Source organism: Euprymna scolopes, chromosome 30 (genome assembly GCF_053919585.1).
Source record: "Euprymna scolopes isolate OS-2025 chromosome 30, ASM5391958v1, whole genome shotgun sequence".
Taxonomy (NCBI): Eukaryota; Metazoa; Mollusca; class Cephalopoda; order Sepiida; family Sepiolidae; genus Euprymna; species Euprymna scolopes.
The window spans coordinates 54162501-54168500 of NC_136511.1; positions in this window are offsets into that span (position 1 = coordinate 54162501).

The following is a 6000-nucleotide window of genomic DNA, read 5'->3' on the forward strand; positions in this document are numbered from 1 at the left end:
CTACTACTACTACTACTACTACTAATAATAATAATAATAATAATAATAATAATAATAATAATAATAATAAAAATAATAATAATAATAATACCGGTTATTGTTCCTATTTACTTGCCTTCACACAAGGGCAAAGTTAGACACAAAGTCGGTTTTTAATGTGGGGAAATCCAGCTCCCCCAAAAGGAGCACTCTGGATAGGAAACAAAAATAAAAATTGTCTCAGTCATGAAGGATTTCACTTTCACTGACCGAGGAGAGAAAAGCTGAAGTGTAGTATCAGAACAGATCTTGGCTCGACTGTTGGAGAGCCACGGGAGAATTAAATCATAAGAACAGACCAAATACTGCACTGTCGCCCCTAATAGAGCATTAACTAATTAATTCATTGCTACATTAATAGAGATAGTGTTATAAGCTTGGCTTTAGACGGACAGACACCAAATCTCCATAAAGCGATTCAACTTATTATCGTTTAGAGAATGTTACATTTCGAAATAGTGAATTCCATATTATTACGTTTTTTTTTTACGGTTAAACCAGTATTTATTTAAATAGAAAATGCAATAGAGGAAATTACTAAAATAATTTTATTTAATATCTTAAAGATTAAAAAGATTAAAATGACTGACTTAAAATGCATTCTGGTGGATTTAGTTTTTAATTATTTCTTATAATATTAATTATTAAATTGAAAATAATTAATTTCCTCACCTCAGATTTATATAACAGAAATTGAATATAAAAAAAAAAAAAAATTTATGCAAATTTACCTGTAAAGTCAAAAGTTTAAAACCTTTTTTTTTACCGTTGATTTTTTTTTAAGTGAAACCTTCTCGATGTATGACCAAACAAAGTAGTCCAGCGGGTTTAGGTTATGGGAGATCAGGGGGTCAGTTAGAGAAGGGTACAAAATCATAACACTTGTTCTGAAGCCAAGCCTGGGTCTCTTTGGACTTGTGGCCGGCGTCGAGTCCACCTGCCACACCCAGAGCCTGCAAGCGGCCACCTGATTGTACCATGTGATTACCACACTCTCAAACACATCCAGGTACACTTTGGTGTTTACTTTCAATTCGACTTCGAGAATGTGAGGTGACATGATGCAGCCCTCACTTGAAACCATACCAAAACCGTGGCCGAAAAGAAAAGTCATCCAATGCGTTGAGCTGTGTCCTCAAGTGTTGAACTGTCCGGATTTACGATTTGAGGGTGCTGGCAATAGTCCTGTTGTCATAACGTGGATCGGTAGAGAGCATGAATTGTACACAGCGACATATCTCCGATCTCGCTCGTTAAACATTGTGTCACTTTGAGTCCAGCAAAGCATGTGTTGTTAGGATTAACCGAGTTAATATTATAAATTTCTACTGAAAAGTTACACTCCTCTAAATAAATTGAAACACAATTTACGCTGTGATAAGAAAAGAATTGGTAAGTAGAAAGCATTGGACAAAAGCATTAAATTTAATAATTGCTAAATTTCAAAGAGTCATTAAGATATTATTTAAAATTATATATATATATATATATATATATATATATATATATATATTTAGGCAGCATTTTTTTTTCAAATATTATTAAATGGAACGGAAACACTTTGCTTTATGATTCTTTTTTTTTTTTAATTTTTCGATTTTCCGTTTAATCTTTTTTGTATCAAAGTCAAAAATATTAATAAAAGTTCCATAATTGTTGCTGTCACGAGCGCTTTCGATTCGTCCACGAATCATCTTCAGGTGTTGAAGTAAAAGTGCAAAGGAGCGAAAATGAGAATTAAAAGTGAAAACTAAAATATAGATTAAACGGCGATGAGTTAAAATACATAGAGTCAATGGAAAGCCGATTAAAAATATGGATCGATTAAAAATATAGATCGATTAAAAATTCGAGTATTAAAATCATCAGGTTCGTGGACGCCATTAACAATATATATATATATATATATATATATATATATATATATATATATATATATATATATATATATATATATATATATATATATATATATACGTTTTTTCGTCCTATTAGCATAGAAACCCAGAGTTCTGGAAGCGATAAAGTCATTCAAGGTCGATTCGGCATCATCTCGGCTTTTGAAGCATTTTTCGCGCAGGAAGTTGTCGAGATGCTTGAAAAAGTGATAATCGGTTGGCGAGAGGTCCGGTGAATATGGTGGATGAGGCGGAGTCTCGTAGCCCAATTCGTTCAGCTTCTGCAGGGTCAGTTGAGCAACATGCGGGCGAGCGTTGTCACCGAGTAGAATTGGTCCTTTTATATTGACCGATCTTGCGCACATAGGTTTGTGCTTCTGTGCATTTCGTAAATTTATTGGCAGCATTTCTCCGATGTAATCATTTCGCCCGGATTCAAGTAGCTGTGATGGATGAGACCGGCCGCAGACCATTAAACAGTCACAATAACCTTTTTTAAAGCAATTTCGGCTTCAGGAAGTGTTGTGGAGCTTCTTCACCATCCAACCACAGTGCCGAACGTTGCCAGTTGTCGTAGAGGATCCACTTCTCATCACACTCCCAATCCGCTCGAGAAATCGTTTTTGTTGCGCAGGAGGAGCTTAGAAGACACCCCAAATCGACGATATTTTTATTATCGTTCAAATCATTCGGCACCGACTTATCTAACTTTTGGATTGGCTGTAGCTTACTATAGAAACCAAATCTGCTACGTTACCTCAAATCGGCTGGGAACGTAACCAGATATGAAAAAAAGGTAGTCGCTAATAAGTTACCGCTGTCTCGATCTGTCGCTCATCTGTACTGTCGCTAATAATTCGCAGGTAACACGCGAAACAAAGAGAAAATATTATTTAAAAGCAAAGTCTGGAGAATTCATAGATTACATAGAAAAATGCAGGCATGAAAAGTAATATGGTTAAGCTTAAACATGGAAAAGTAAAAGGACTAGTTGATAATACTGGAAAGGAAAAAGACAAGATCTTCTAGTATAAAATATAATAAATTTATAATGTAACATATTGCAGTGTTAATTAAGAATTCATTACACAACGTTCAATTGAATTTAAAAAAAAGGTATTATTAATGCAATATTTTAAGTTGTAAATTTACTATATTTTTTTTACTAGAATATCTTGTGTTTTTATTTTCCAGTTTTTACAACTAGTCTTTTTACTTTTCTATGTTTTATCTTAACCATATTACTTTTCATTCCCGCATTTTTCTATGTAATATATATATATATATATATATATATATATATATATATATAAATACATATATATATATATATATATATATATATATATATATGATTATCTCTAAAGACATGTACAATTAAATATAAATATCGATAGCTCTGTATGTCATTTAGCATTATTATGTAAATTTAGTAAATATTTTATGGATTTTATCCTACAAACTTATATATATATATATATATATATATATATATATATATATATATATATATATATATATAAATTTGCCGAGGCATACACTGATATATCCTCGGAAGAAGTCAACATCATTAAAAATGTGGAAAATCAGTTCTAATAAATAACAATAACCAATGAATAAAAACTAAAATTGCAAATTCGTTTGATTTGGCGATGGGTGTCAGGGATTCTGCAGAGGCATCAGATCTTGTGGGATTATTCATTTTATATACCCTCACAAGCATAGTTGATACTACGAATATCGGCCTATACAGAGATGGTGGACTAGCTATAATAAAAGACTCCAACAAAGTCAAGGGAGATAACTTTAAGAAAATCATACACAAGGAAATGAAAAAATTAGGCCTAAAAGCAGACGTATCAGCTAACATAAAAATAACAAACTTCCTGGACGTCACGTTAAATTTAGATAAAAACACATCTGAACCCTACTTAAAAGATAACGCCACTCCAATATACGTAAACCATAAGTCCAACCACCCACCATCAATTATAAAACAGATTCCTAACTCGATCGTAAGTAGACTCAGCAATAACTCAAGCGATGAAAACAGGTCAACCAATATCTATGGAACAGCCCTAAAAAATAGTGGATATAAAAATATCGATACCAAATATAAGCAACAAAACACCAATAACTATAATAAAATTAAAAATAGAAGAAAAAGAACTATAATTTGGTATACGGACCCATACAATCAAATGTTAAAAACAAAACTTGGCAAGAAATTTCTAGATCTTATTGAAAAACACTTTCCCGCAACCAACCCCTTACACAAAATTTTAAATAAAACTACCTTAAAGTTATCCTACAGCTGCTGCCAAAATTTAGAGATGATAATTAAAGCACATAATAACAAAATATTAAATAAAAACAATGTAAACAACAACAACAACAAAATAAACAATAAAAAGTAGACAAAAATAAAACTAACACTAGCAGAAATAATAATAATAATAATAATAATAATAATAATAATAATAATCCAACCCCGGACAACAACAACCATACTAGAAATAAAAATAAACATGCTAATAACGAAGAAGATAAATGCAACTGTAGACACCGCACACTTTGCCCATTCAAAATAAATGTCTAACCAAAAGCGTAGTTTATCAGGCCACAATATTTGCGAAAGAAACCCCGGATAACAAGAAATATTACGTAGGTATGACTTCCTTAGATTTCAAAACTCGATATTATGACCAAAAAAGTACATTCAACAATAAAAAACACCGTATGAAAACAACGCTAGCAAATAAATACTGGGAACTCAAGGAAAGCGGACATTCACCGGTAGTCGAATAGAAAATAATAAGACAAGCTACCACATGTAGAGATCTAGGCGACCCTTGTAAATGATGCCTTCATGAAAATTTGCTATCCTGTACTTTAAAGAACCCCAACATCTATTAAACTGTAGAAGAGAAATAGCGAACAACTGTGTTCACAAGATAAAATTTACTCTAGGACAGCGATACAAAATAATTTTAAAATTAACAAAAACAATAGAAAATAAACAAATAAATTACTTAAATAAACATGAATATACATAAACTATCACACACATATATATACATTTATATATATATATACATATATATATATATATATATATATATATATATATATATATATATATAAACTAACATAAAAAAACATAACCCAGATTTAAACAGATCAAGAAACTAGATATCCAGGCTAAATAGAGCACACACAAAAGGAACAGGTCAACCAGAGGTCAAATATGCCTTTGTCCGGTAAGTGCATGTTCATTGGCTGATAGGAAGGGCGCGGTGGTACTAGAAAGCTGATTCGCTAACTAAAATCTCAATAGAAGTTGCGTATATAAAAACGACAGACAACTACAAAATTCGCGCATAAGCGTGAAGAGTCCTGGAGTGGATGAAATGCGGAATATTCAGTGTAGTTTAATCGCCATATATATTTTATATATATATATATATATATATATATATATATATATATATATATATATATATATATCGTTCTATTTTATATATATATATATATATATATATATATATATATATATATATATATATATATATCGTTCTTGGCAGAACTTGGATATGAGTATACATTTTGCTCATTAACATTCCTACGATGCGAAGCAAGTCCTATGTGTGCACGGAAGAGGCGGCTGTAGCTGCAACAGGGGATAGTAAGAGGGTTAACATGTTGTCGATCTTCAGCCTTTCTTTTGCTTCATTTTTTTCCTTTTTTAAAATTTTTTTTTTGTTGCATCGACTTCCCAGTTGTTTATCTCAATTTTGTTCGCCTTAAAAGTAGATTTCATTTAATCTTTAAAGTCGAGGGATATCCCTTCTTTTTAACAGAGGGAAGATCTTTGGTTACAATCATGCTTAACCACCTCCTCATCCTATCAGCGGATATTCTTCCTGAAAGCCAGTTAGGATTTAAACAGAATAGGGTCACCCATTGATATGAATTCTGCATCAGACAAGCCCAGGGAAATGCAAAAAAAAAAAAACCCCAAACGCCTCTTGGCATGATATATATATATATATATATATATATA